Source organism: Euprymna scolopes, chromosome 21, assembly GCF_053919585.1.
Source record: "Euprymna scolopes isolate OS-2025 chromosome 21, ASM5391958v1, whole genome shotgun sequence".
Classification (NCBI taxonomy): Eukaryota; Metazoa; Mollusca; class Cephalopoda; order Sepiida; family Sepiolidae; genus Euprymna; species Euprymna scolopes.
In genome coordinates this window covers 115117691-115132346 of record NC_136502.1, presented here as the reverse complement: position 1 = coordinate 115132346, position 14656 = coordinate 115117691, and the positions used below count along the sequence as shown (strand labels likewise).

The 14656-nt window shown below is 34.9% G+C and overlaps 1 protein-coding gene and 1 pseudogene across 1 annotated transcript in view; one reads left to right on the top strand and one right to left on the bottom strand.

Moving 5' to 3' along the window:
* The window catches only part of LOC145242665 (protocadherin gamma-A4-like), a 423021-nt gene that overhangs the window by 127453 nt on the left and 280912 nt on the right, over positions 1 to 14656 (top strand). The window lies entirely within an intron of this gene.
* LOC145243302 (U2 spliceosomal RNA) lies at positions 1460 to 1624 on the bottom strand (annotated as a pseudogene).

Below are 14656 nucleotides of genomic sequence, written 5' to 3'. Positions count from 1 at the left end.
ATATGCTGTTGTTACAACCCTAGTGATAAGTAATAAAATGTTACTTTAAAAACAAAAATATGTTAAAGGTTCTTAAAATTCATATTGGAATTGTCCGCAACGATCCGTGGCTTAATGGATAAAGTACTTGGTGCAATTGTAATTTACACTCTTCTGGAAGTTGAAGTTTCAATCATCAGGGTGGTACTCAAAAATACAATTGGGACTTCTACCCAATCATGGCTGATAGAACGAGAGCATGGTACTTTCCCTCCCTGGAATAAATAAAGGGTTTTGTTTGAGATTCCATGCAGATTCCCGAGTTCGACAGAGCCATTCTCAAGTTTGACAGGATACAACTGAAGAAAGTTGGAAGTCTAAATCAACCAAAACGTTGTGTAAATAAAATACAAGATGAGAAGAATAATCTGAAGAATTTAAATGAGATTTTATTTTGTTTATTATTTCTTTTATGCAGTTTTTTTTTTTATTTCTTTTTCTGTTAATTCTAAAATGCTTTCCTTTCAGTGAAACTGTGTCGAATATTCTTTGACAGAAGAGGACTATATACTTTAAACAAGGCCGATAGCCATTAGTCGCGTGCTCTCGTGTAATGAATGAATGCGTGAATGTAGGATTGACATGAAATTCTTAAAGATAAACTAAAATGACCTAAACATAGGCTTAAATGACTTAAATAAATAAAAAGTAAATGACTTAGAATGACTTTAATGAACTTAAGGATGAATTGAATGACCTTAAGAATGACTTGAATGCTTAAAAAATAACTGGAATCCTTCGAAAACAACCTGAATGATCTGGAGAATGACTTGAATGGCTTTGAGCCTGACTGGTTGTAAAGTGGGTGATCATTTTACATTAAATTAATACAGAAAAGTGATCCCCTACTTTATATCACAAAGTTACAAACATAAGTACAGCATGTAGTAAGAAAGATACTACATTTTGATCTTGGCCAAAAGGCTAAGAAAAGGGTATTTATTTGCTCCCCCACCGAGCAAATTAGGCACAAGGCCGATTTTTAAAGTGAGGAATGAAGGGGAAATGGGGACCAACTCCCCAGGGAGTAGGGGAGCTGGATAGTGACAATTGGTATGAAGGGTTGCCCCTACATTGACCAAGGTCTTATATGTGGGGGAAACCCCACATATGGTCTTTGCTTGCAGCATCTGCCGGAACAGATGGTATTTATTTGCTCCCCCACTGAGCAAATTAGGCACAAGGCCGTTTTTAATGTGAGGTAAAAACCAGCTCCCCTAAAAGTATGCAAAAAGGGGGCACTCTGGTTACCAAAAATAATAATTGTCCCAGTATAGAGGGTTTCCCCTTCATTGACTGGTACAAATTATCTTAAGTGCAGCATCTGCCGGAACAGATGGTATTTATTTGCTCCCCCACCGAGCAAATTAGGCACAAGGCCGATTTTTAATGTGAGGAGTGAAGGGAGGGGGGAGGGAAAAAGGGGACCAGCTCCCGAGAGGTGGGAAATGGGAGCTGGTTAATGGTCAAGCATGTGGGGTTACCCCCACATCTGGTCTTTGCTAGTCATAGCTAGTCATAGCTTGCAGCATCTGCCGGAACAGATGCTACACTTTGATCTTGGCCAAAAGGCCAAGAAAAGGGTATTTATTTGCTCCCCCACCAAGCAAATTAGGCACAAGGCCGATTTTTAATGTGAGGAGTGAAGGGGAAATGGGGACCAACTCCCTGGGGAGTAGGGGAGCTGGATAGTGACAATTGGTATGAAGGGTTGCCCCTACATTGACCAAGGTCTTATATGTGGGGTCGCCCTCACATATGTTCTTGGTGGTATCCCCCACCAAGCAAATTAGGCACAAGACCGATTTTTAAAGTGAGGAGTGAAGAGGAAATGGGGACCAACTCCACGGGGAGTAGGGGAGCTGGATAGTGACAATTGGTATGAAGGGTTTCCCCTACATTGACCAAGGTCTTATATGTGGGGTTTCCCCCACATATTGTCTTTGTTTGCAGTACCTGCGGGAACAGATATTACACTTTGAGATATTAAATCTTTTATTCATGTTAAAAATACAGTCAAAATCAACGATGAACAAAAAACTTAGGCACATGGCCAACTCAAAAGGGGGGTTGTGGGGATCGTTGGTCATCCTTGTTACTCCAGAACTAAACAAAGTCAAAAGTTTCTCCCAGCTAGTATCTTCTTTCACCATAATACCGCATTCACCCTTTCATATTGGGGGACGTCCTACTTAACTCCCAGTTTTTAAAACATCTTTTATCGACGTGTAAAAACAAAAAAGATAACAATAAAAATGGTACAATAATTCATTTGTGTCGAGGGCGGGGGAAGAAAAAACAAAAGGTGATTAGTAGGACCCTCCCAACCCCTAGGTTTGTAAAAGGAACCTCACTTCTGCGGGTCAGTCTCTAGGTGGGGATGCCCTCTAGATGGGGGTGAATGGAGAAAAGAAAATTTTGTGGGTAAGGGATGGAGGTTAGTTTGTATTTCTTTCTCTCCAAGATGGGTAAAATTTAGAGGAAGGGGTGAAAACAAAAATTGCATGTAGGAGGGGATGGGGATCTTGGAGGCTTCCTAATTGGGGAGGGATGGAACACACACTCAGCTAGCTGAGAGGCTACTTGTTTAATTTTACTTTACAGAACTGCGTGTTCCACACCTAGGCGGGGAACACGTATTCAAATTTGGCTCCTCTTCGTACACACAGACTTGCCACATGTATCCATCTTCTGTCAAATGCCGCGCGATGCAGCCTTCTTCTATCACATCTGATCTTCACCCGTAGTTGGTGTTTAAAGAAAGCGATCAGATCTTGATCAGAAAAAAACAACACCCCCCGGCAACCTTGCAGACGCGACGTCCAAATCACCATTCTCGCCACGGCCAGGATCGTAATGTAGACCATTTGTCTTTCCCGGTCCCACGGCGGCCTCACGTTGTCCACAACATTGCGAGCCGTCACTCCGTTAACATACGACCAGTACTGGTGGAGTTCACGGCAATTGAAGAAAGCGTGATCAGTAGTTTTTACGGCCGTTGTCCCACAACGGGGACAATCAGGCGACTCCAAAAACCCGGAACTGCATTGTATGTTGTTGAATGGAAGTGCATTTCGGACCAATCGCCAGGTCAGAGAGAACTCCGAATTGTTCAGATGACTCGAACCTGGCGCCCAGCTCCACGCGGAGCGGATCTCACTCTGCTGCCACCCCAAACGCGCGCATAGCGGGTCGGCGGCGGCCCCCTTCACTAGATCCCTGTGGAGTTCCCTACGGGTAGCAGTCACAAGGTCACTGGACCTTGGTAGTCGTTTTAGCGCGGCTCGGCACTCTTTCATGTAGGCAGATTCTCCCCGTGGCCTGCGACGGCTCTCGATGGAAGGGTTGAGAACGAGGTCGGGGAAGGCGGCAATAATCACGGGGTGCCACGGTTGGTCATCCTGCATATAGTGGCTCAGGAAGGCCAGCCTCTCAGCATCTCGATGACACTTCAAGTCCGGCATTCCCAAGCCTCCCTCACACGGACGTTGAATACAGACCTGTCTGCTCACCCAGTGTCTTCCTCTGTCCCAAAGGAGCGAGGACAAAGGTTCGACAAGAGCTTTTAGGTGTTGTGCAGGCAGGGGAAGTACGGCCAGTCGGTCTTGGCCAAAAGGCCAAGAAAAGCTTAAAAAGCTAAGAACAGCATCTATTAACAACAGACCTTTGATCTTAACCAAAAAGGCCAAGCACAAAAGTGTTATGGACAGACCGACCGACCCACCGACAGACCAACGGACAGACCAATGGACCGACAGAGTGACTTATAGACGCGCTTGCACGCGGCTAAAAATAAACATAAATAGATTCCCAGGTGTTTAATGATTAACAGGTTGAACTTCAGATCAACTCACCCAATCAGAAAAGCAGATGGCTCATTTGCATATTCGATTTAAACATAGAAAGAAAGTGAGTTTCTTAATGTACAGCTTATTTTATTTTATTTTTTACTGGGGAAGGGTCGCCATTTATCAAGACTCAAAGACCATTTGAGGATAAAATCAATTGGCTGGTGAGACAACATCATGATAATCAGTAATGATGGGATGTGTAATGTTTGTTTACTTAAGAGGACAACTCAACAGGAACTTGTTTACATTAACAGTCATATTATAGTCAGCTGGGAAGCAGTTCTGCGGTATTGTGTTTGACAGATGGGCAGCTATAGGAAAAATTACATTTGAATTTCTTGAAAACACACTAAGGGACATCCACAGCTGGCTGTTGGGCTTTTGCTAAAATGTATGGAGGGTATGAAATGGTCTGTACTGATAATTAACCATTCAGTAAGGTCTGATACTATAAAGGACATGGAGTGCAGAGGTATATCTGATATGAATGTTCAGAAGTCACTCTAATCAGCCATAGAGTATCGATATACAGGACAATGGAGAGGTACATCCGAGGGTTTAGTACATTCTGTTTTTATCTTAATCGAGACAACTGAGTGATCAAAAGATCCCAATAGAGACAAAATGGAGGATGAGCGCATTTCTAGGCAAGTTGTAAGAAAAAGGTCAAGGAGATTTGCATATTGTCTGTTGGAGTATATTAAACCATGGCTCCTCATCAGAGATGATCAAACACCACCTCCCTAAAAAAAAAAAAAAAGTATCCCACATATTAGATCTAGATTTTTGCTCCAGAATACCTACAGACACTAGTGTTTCATCCTTCCGGAATCATCAGTGCAGGAAATTACGATTAGCACTGGTCATGGGGTCTGAACACCGCAACAAAGCCATCTCTGTCTCCATTTGCAAAGAACATAACCCCAGAGCCACCATCAAATGCAATGATATTCAAGCAAATTTAAACATTTATAAATGTCATTAAATGTCGATTTACAGTGATCGAGTGACTATATATATATATATCGAGTGACACACACACACACACACGCACATATATATATTATATATATATATATACACACACACACACATATATATATATATATATATATATATATATATATATATATATATATATATATATATATATGTCGTGTGCAGAAATATCTTTAAATATATAAGGGCATTTATGCACATCACTATATATATATATATATATATATATATATATATATATAATATATATATATATATATATATATATATATATATATATATATATATATATATATATATATATTGTCATGTGCATAAATGTCTTTGAATATAAAAGGGCATTTATATAAGGTTACAACTATCGAAATTGAGTAAAATGGAAGAATTCCAACTGACAAATTGGTTCAGAATCATATGATGCCAATCATAGAAGAGAAGGGTGGATGATGTTATGGCGAGAAGATTAATTCTATGAAGAGACAATAGCAAAGTCTGTGCTGACCCACTGGATCAATAACGAGAGAGGAGAGGGGAGGGAAGGAGTGGCCCAGGCCTTACATAGACACCTAGAGTGAAGAGAGAAAGAGCGAAGAGTGATGGATACGATATAAAACAGGGGATGGGTGCCAGGGCGGAGGTGTTAAAGGAGCCGAATGGGAAGGGAGAAGTAAAGTTGAATAGATTTTTATTCAAAAAGCGATAAGTCTTTTTCAAGGGGACACACTTTTTTTATCATTAATAATTAATTATGTGTAATTGTTTTCTTGTTATTTTATTTCTAAACTAGCAGGAGGGGGGAACGCCCGGTATTGCCCGGTCTTGCCTGATCGGAAAATACGCTTAAATATATTTTAATTCATGCAGATTTCGTATTATTACATTACAGAGCCATTTCTCTGTTGAATAGTTTTTTTTATGGAAATCGCCCCAGACAAGGCATGAAGCCACTTGATGTAAGATGCTAAAAAAATCAAAAACTAACCAACTATAAGTATTAGATGGACAGATTCTGATTAAAAAAAAAGCAATTTTCCCCCTTTGTCAGAAACATCGCTCATGGAATGTGAGAACTAAAGAACAAAATAAGGGAAGCAAGAGTTACAAGTAAACTAAAGGTCCACTTTCTGCGTTCCTATTATATTATATTGTACCTAATATATATATATATTTATTTATTTATATATATTGTTTGTATATTATATTGTAGATCATATAATATATATAAAAGTAAAAAAGTTTCAAAAGTAAAAAAAATTACTTGTGTACAACATTAGCTAGAATCAAAGCCAATCTACCCTCATCTCCTACCGATGTAACTATCAAATAGATAAGGAAGATTTAAAATGAAATCACTTTGAGCTATGATTGAATTTGCGCATGCGCAAAAGTAATGGAAATATGTCGGCAAGTTGAAATTAACAGTTTGAATTCCAACTTACTGACATATTTCTATACTCGTTATCCATCCAAACAAAGATTTTACTTGTTATGAACCATCCTTGGTGTATGATTACTATTTGCTGTTAATTTCAGTGTTATGTGACCTGCAGTTTAAGAGCTTATCGGTTAAATATTTACACAGACAGACAGCCACACACACATTCATATATCTATTGTTTTGCTTATATAGAAGATACTTAAAAGGATAAATAAATCTTAACAAGATTATAGGATCAGAAATATGAATAGAAGAGTCACGTGATGGGTTCGTGTGATTATTCGTTTACATTTTGTAGAAACATCAAAAGGTGACTTTAGTTTGGTATTCAAATCCTGCAACATATAACCACGCTGATGAGTTTTAGTTAATGTGAAACATGTATATGTAGATAATATGTATGATACAGTCACGTTGACACACCAGTTCTTGCAAGATCCCCAAAGTTAAGCAACGATGGGCCTGACCAGTACCAGGTGGATGACCATTTGGGAACAATAGGCACTGTATGTGATCTCTGCTTCTCTCGGCATTGTTTCCAGTCATCTTGTGTTTATATATACTCGCAACTGGAATTGAAACAGTGCCCGCTCAGGAGAGGTGTGGTTAGAGATTGTGCAACTCTTGCCACAATAATTTCACGTGCATGCACACTTCAGTGGGTATTCATAGCCTAACAAGACTGAACGGAGCCGTTATGTGGATAATAAAAGTATTTAATATAAAAATAATTATTTAAAGCTCTCTTCAAGGAAGAGCACTCTGCAAGGGTATATGGAAATCTTCTACCAAAAGTAATATTGCAATTGTCATCACATTTAACATGTCCAGTAAATGAATAATATGATTTTTTTTTATCCTCTTTATTCTATAGCTGCCTCGGCAATCATGTGGGCAAAAGCATCATATATAAGTCAAAGATGACTTTGGTCCAGTGTTCGAATCCTGTGACCGGTGGTACAGTTATATATAGCTAACTTTAACGATTTTTGGTTAATGTATATATATATATATATATATATATATATATATATATATATATATATATATATATATATATATATATATATATATATATATATATATGAAATTTATTACTGTGAGTCCAGAATGAGTTTACAATGGAGTCCATCTATGAATTCTGACGAAGCTAGTCGGATATTTTCTCTTCTTTTTGAGGATTTTCCCCTAGCTGAAACAATATGTAAACTCATTCTGGACTCACAGTAATAAATTTCCTATATACTTCTCTGGCTACACATTGAGCACTCTTGTCCGGTTTTTTCACCATTGGTAAATAAATAAATAAATATATATATATATATATATATATATATATATACGAGCAAACAGTTAATAAAACATGTTAAAAAACACTTTGAAATGAGTTAAAAACATATTTAATCTGAAAAGGAAACACTAGATCAGTGGATAGTCCTTAATCCGCGGAGTTTCGAAGAAATACTTTCCTTCTCATCAGAGGGTAGGAATTAGCAAAATGTAGGATCGGATTTTGCATGCAAAAGTATTTGATGAAACAACAAGTAAGTCAAAGATCTTACTTGAAAATTAAAAAAGGTGTAGCAGAGGGAATATGGTGAAGAAAAAGGTGATTACACATGAATGGATAGTTTGGTGGAAGATAAATAATCCAGTGACGGTAAAATCCAAATGTATAACTTCAAGAAAGTTAAAAGAATTTCCATTTGCACAAGTAAAATCCAAGGAAATCACGTAATTGGAAGAAGATGGTCCATAAGAAGGAATCCAGGGAATAATTCACAGAAATGTGTACAAGGAAAAAAAGGAAAAGATTCCAATAATATTAATAAAAGAAAAATAAGATATACTTTTCACTCTACTGCCGAGACATAAATATAAATAAGAAAGATCAGGGAAGAAAAAGAGGAGAGAATGAAAAAAAAAAAAGGAGAGAGAAAAAAATAAGAAAATGATGATAAAGTTAAATATAAAATATAAAATAAAGGGAAACAAATGTCAAAATGACAGACAGGAAATGTTAAAGGCGCGAAAAAAATATATAGGGCAAAATAATATTGGTCAACTGAAGTGTAGAGGTCATCACTTAAAAAAATGTCAGCAAGAGTTGTTAGAAGACACTAAATGGAAAATAAATAAATAAATTAATTAATAAATAAATTCGCGCATATTTTATTGAAGAGGATCTTCGTTCTTCTTTTTATGATCTTTCTTTCGAATTTTTCTTGTTTTCATACAAGTATTTTTGTTGTGGGATCCAAAGTTCTTATAAAGTCCCCTAGTTTACCGAACGTTTTCAGTCTCGATTGACCATCGTCAGGGTTGTTCTTCCTGTGCATCCTACTTATTGACGATGGTCAATCGAGACCGAAAACGTTCGGTAAACTAGGGGACTTTATAAGAACTTTGGATCCCACAACAAAAATACTTGTACGAAAACAAGAAAAATTCGAAAGAAAGATCATAAAAAGAAGAACGAAGATCCTCTTCAATAAAATATGCGCGAATATATATATATATATATATATATATATATATATATATATATATATATATATATATATATATATATATATATATAGCAATGTCTAAAATTTATAAAGTCTGTAACCTTATCTCGACAAAATACTGATTAATCATTAGGATGAGTTTCTCTTAACTTTGCTAAATCAATTCAGGCAACAAATTCTTTTAAGGTTGAATGCGTCTTACGAAAACTTTGCTTGAACTTCAACTGCATCTGACACTGGAGGGAAATGGAATCGTTCATATGGTTTCACTCATAGAAAGATAAGAAGAATCGGATAAACTATATTCTTACTTTCTATTGGAATCTGGGATTTGTCTATCATATTAACGTATTGATTCTTGCTAAGTAAGAAGATATGGTCTTGGCAAAAAACCTGCATCTGCTCTACATCAGACATCAAATGCAAATTCGTATCTAACAGGCACATTGGTTGCTCGTTAATTCTATCAAGATCAAAGTGCCTGAAAATGTTTACAATTTTGGCTGTAGACTTCATGAAGAACATGCATTTTGGTGCATCTTTGAAAAGGATTTCATTTACCTCTTTCCCATCGCAGAAAGATGTGACACAAGGTCAGAAGTTGGAAAAGCGAAGCCAGTGCCCTTAAAGGAAGAGCACTTAAGCGTATTAAAAATTGGGTGCTCTTGCAGAATTTGACCCAGATCCTTGGGATTTTCCATCAATTACGGTTCAGACTCGACCGGCAGTCACCAGATTAAGCCGAGCAAAGTAACAGACGGGGACAAATTTCCAAACAAACAAACCAGAAAAAAATATTTTTATTATTGAAATTCTTTTGGGATGATTTATTTATTTATTTATTTGTTTATTTATTTATTTGTTTATTTGTTTATTTATTTATTTATTTATTTGTTTGTTTATTTATTTATTTGTTTATTTGTTTATTTATTTATTTGTTTATTTGTTTATTTATTTATTTGTTTATTTGTTTATTTGTTTATTTACTTATTTGTTTATTTATTTATTTGTTTATCTATTTATTTATTTATTTGTTTATTTATTTATTTGTTTATTTATTTGTTTGTTTATTTGTTTATTTATTTATTTGTTTATTTATTTTTTTATTTATTTTTTTATTTGTTTATTTATTTATTTATTTGTTTGTTTATTTATTTATTTATTTATTTGTTTGTTTATTTATTTATTTGTTTATTTATTTATTTGTTTATTTATTTATTTGTTTATTTGTTTATTCATTCATTCATTTATTTGTTTATTTATTTATTTGTTTATTTATTTATTTTTTTATTTGTTTTTTTTATTTATTTGTTTGTTTATTTATTTATTTATTTGTTTATTTATTTATTTATTTATTTGGTAATTTATTTGTTTATTTATTTACTTATTTGTTTATTTATTTGTTTATTTATTTATTTGTTTATTTATTTATTTATTTGCGGACTATTATCCTCATCATTTAGTTGTTTCACAACGTTTCAGCCAACTATTCCTTTGGTGAGGCAACAACAACTATGGAAGGCAGTAATTACTGAAGATACAGTTAAGAGACTCAGTATTCCTAAGCCGTTGCGGTTTACCATCTGACAAAGGCCAGAGGAATCGTTGGCCAAAACGTTGGAACCAACAACTAAAAAATGAGGATAATAGACCGCAAATAAATAAATAAATAAATAAATGACTAATCTCAAAAAATTTTCAATAATAAAACTAATATACAATTCAGTACGGACGCGATGATGGAATACGAGAAAAGAACGAAATATGACCAAAAAGATCCAAACTTGATCGCCTTTGTGGCCTGTGGCACAGTTGGATAGAGATGTTGAATCTCTACGGTTTCAGGTGAGCATTGTCTAAAGATAGCGTTTCAATCCTATACAAAACCGGCCAGAGGCTTAGTTGGACAAAACAGGGTGATATGACGACAACTAGGGAAAGCAGCAATTACTGAGGATTCAGTTAAGAGACTCAAATAAATGGAAAATAACACAAACCTAGTGTAAATTTACTGAATACATTTTTTTTCAAGAAAAGTTTCATTTTGTATTATTTATTTACTTTTATTATTGTCTTTGCAATTTTTTATCAATAAAGTTGCTTTTTGTTTTCAAGAAAAGATGAATGCGTTTTTTTTTACCGAAATTGTAAGGTAAAAGTACAGTTTTTTTCAAGAACTAACATTTTTTTGTTGTTTTAATGTGGTTATTGGCCTTCGGGACAAGATCACAGTGTAGTATCATTCACTTTTTCTGTCCTCGGCCGGTGGAGGAGAAATTCTTCATGACTAAGACAATTTTTATTTTTGTTCCTATCCAGAGTGCCCCTTATTGGGGAGCTAGATTTTCCACACAAGAGTATATGTTGAAATATTTAAATAACTATTACTTTTAAAACCGAAATTATATTTAAAGTTTTGGTGTTCTGTTCTTCTGTGTCCATTTTTTTTCTCATGTTTTTGATCAAAATGCGTAGAGTATTTTCATCAGTTACATGGTTAGGAATACTATACTCCGTTTTCGTATCAGTGCAGAATACATGAATACGGAAATGATGTTGGTTAAAAACTAAGAAAATATAGTAAACATCTACGATATTAATGAGGGTGGTGCCGAATTTGGGAGGGGACATCATCATGATTATTATTATTATTATTATTATTATTATTATTATTATTATTATTATTATTATTATTATTATTGGCTCACATGGAGCTTTCACACAAGTCAACAAACGATCTGATTGGAAACCTGTGGTGTTCTCTGGAAGCTGAGTGACAACAAGTCTCCCCAGACGTCCAGCCCTCTCCACCTCCTTCGATAGCATTTGCAAATGAATTTGCATCATCGTAACAGCTGCTTACCATCGATTTCTCGCTGGTAGTGGCCATTGGTTTATATTGGAATTTGAGTGGCACTCAGCCTCCCCAAGGTCCCAGTTTTCTTTGCGCTTGTCCAGCCGAGGTCTGGTTGGCGCTCGCTCCTTGGTCTTTCAGTCCTTATTGGCCCTTCTCGGTCCTTTGGTATCTTTTTTTTTGGGGGGGGGGATCGGTGATGAAACAATGGGGGGAATGGAAGATGGGGGGATGTAGAACTTGTAAATATGCAGCTTCGGTGTTCCTCATTCCCTGTAACGCTTATTCGTTATATTGTCTTGTATTATTCTCCGCATTCAAGGGTTTTCCTTAATATTTCAGTCGTTTTCATTATCGTTAGTCGTTGTACTTTTGCAGTTATTCCTCTTATTATTATTATTATTATTATTATTATTATTATTATTATTATTATTATTATTATTATTATTATTATTATTATTATCATTATTATTATTATTATTATTATCAAGTAAAATTAAATTTTTCTAATATCTTTTTTTTTCATTAAATTGTTTGGTGAAAGTACAGAATAGTTAGAAAGCCCTCTCCCCTGTTAAAAATAGCTTTCTAAATAATAACGTTATTATTTCAGCATGGTGCATACACAGCACAAATACCAAACAACATTTATTTATAAGATAAAACACAAGAAAATATGTTAACTAAAATTTAATGTACTCTTTATTTTTAGTTCATATCAAAACTTTAATTAAAACTGATTAATTAATGAATTTTTAAGATGAATTTGTGTTCGTATGTCTCGAGAGAGAATGGATAATTTCCTATTTCATTTCCCATTCCAGTCATGTAAACAAAAAACTTTAAGTTTTAAATATATTTCAAAGAAATAAATTATGCCCGTTGCTAAACTATTGAATTCATCGATCGTTTTAGTTTTAAAAAAAAACTGTCGTGAAAAATGCTTCTAACTTTAAAATATTTGGAAATACTCAGTGAACAGTTTTATTTATTATTAAAAGAACGGACTGAAAAATATTCTCATATTAAAGATGTTTGTTTTGCAGTCTAAAAAAGTAAATAAAATGAAATATACAACTTTCTTCGATAGAAATAAAAGTTCAAAAACAAGTTCACTTACTGTTATATTTTGTTTGATTAAAATTATCATAATGTGCAATTATAATAAATTGCAATTATATAATTATCCAAATGGAGAATTGTTTTTCTTTTTAGGAGAAGAAAATACATGTACGTTTGGACTACCTTCATAAAATTACCATAGTCATTCTCTAAGGCAACGAAAAATATTTTTATGGCCGCGTGGTTGAACACAGGAAACTTTAGGCACCCTTTACCTACATGCTTATCTGGTAATGACGTCACGCTGTCATGTTCACCGGCCTCCTATCTCTGTAGCCGTGTTATAACCCATGTGTCAATTCGCATATATCAAGAACCAGGTGTGCACAAAAGACTATTTTTACTCGAAAAAAAAGCAAAAAAACAAAAACTAATAATCAGATATAATTACATATTATTAAGAATACTTTCACCAAGAACATTCATTTAACTCTTCTTAAGTTTGCAACCAGAAAGAAACATTAAAACACAAAATTATTTATATTAGAGTAAGAATAAATAATTCTGTTCTGTTATTATTTGTCATTGCATTTCATTGCAAAGCGAATCCACATACGACCACATAACTTGCAATTGGTTTATAGATCTGAGAAAACTTTAGCTTGCCCCCTTTTGTTCTTATAAATATTTTACAAACAATATTTTCTAGCGTTTTGTTTTGTAACAGAATGCATATGAGCGCGTATGAATATTGCAGCAGAAGCAGCTGAAGGATGGGCGGCAAGTAATTGTATTAGTTCGAAACGCGTATGCAAATTGGCAAGTATGCTCGTACTAGCGTCTGAAGAAAAAGAAAAAAAAAAGGACACCACGTGGTCAGGGAGAAACAAATTCAGTGTTGAAGGAGACGGACGTGTAAAGTGAAGGCGAAAATGGGCTGGCTGTGGCTAGTGTGCGGTCAGAAGAAAGAGGGTGGTCGTATAAGAAATAGCTGAATTCGGCCGGCCGTGCTGTGGAGTAGAAGGGAGAGACGTTTAAGGTGGTGTCGATACGGATGAGTAACGGTAATACATGTTTTTGTTAAAAAGAAAAAAAAATGCCGACCCGGATTTTTATTTATTTGCATTTGTTGCGTTTGTTTATTCCTGTAACGTTACAGTTTGATTATTTTCATTTTTTTATTTTTACTTTTAACTAGAATCTAAATACGAAACCTCGGAAGTGTAGAGTTACCTCCCCCGTCACCCTCCCAGACCACTGTCTCAAATATGGCGACTTATACACCTGAAGAAGGTCGGAAGTTACATCGACCAAGACGTTGTATAAATAGTACTCAAGATGAGAACAGTAGTTCGAAGAATCCAAATAATGCAAACAATATTTCCTCATCTAAAAAATTCAGAACTAAAACGCTTATAGTTTAAAAGTATTTTCTAAAGTTTAAAGCTATGAAAAGGCTGTAGATATTATGCCAAACAAGCAATTTTAGAAAGTTACAAGATTAAATAAGACTCATGGGATATCACCTAGTATCTCCGCTGCATACCTCTCATTAAGATTCTGATGGAGATAAAAACACTATCAATAATTTCCCCACTCTTTATCTGTGCTTAAAGCTAAACGTAGATTCCATGAACAAAGCTTCTTTCTTAGAACTGCACGCCTGTGGAACTGTCTTCCGTTTTCCTGGTTTCCAGCTGACTACAATATGGTTGTCTTCAAGTCCAATGTAAACAAGTTCTTAATAAGCCGTTCCCCTTAAGCTAAAAAATTTACTGAATTTCCATTACTGACAATTACTATATTGTCCAATTGACTACTGTGCACTTTTTAACCCTTATCCTAGGGTGGCCCCTGGGCCTTGATAAGTAATGATTCCTATGTAAAAAAAAATCTATAAGCA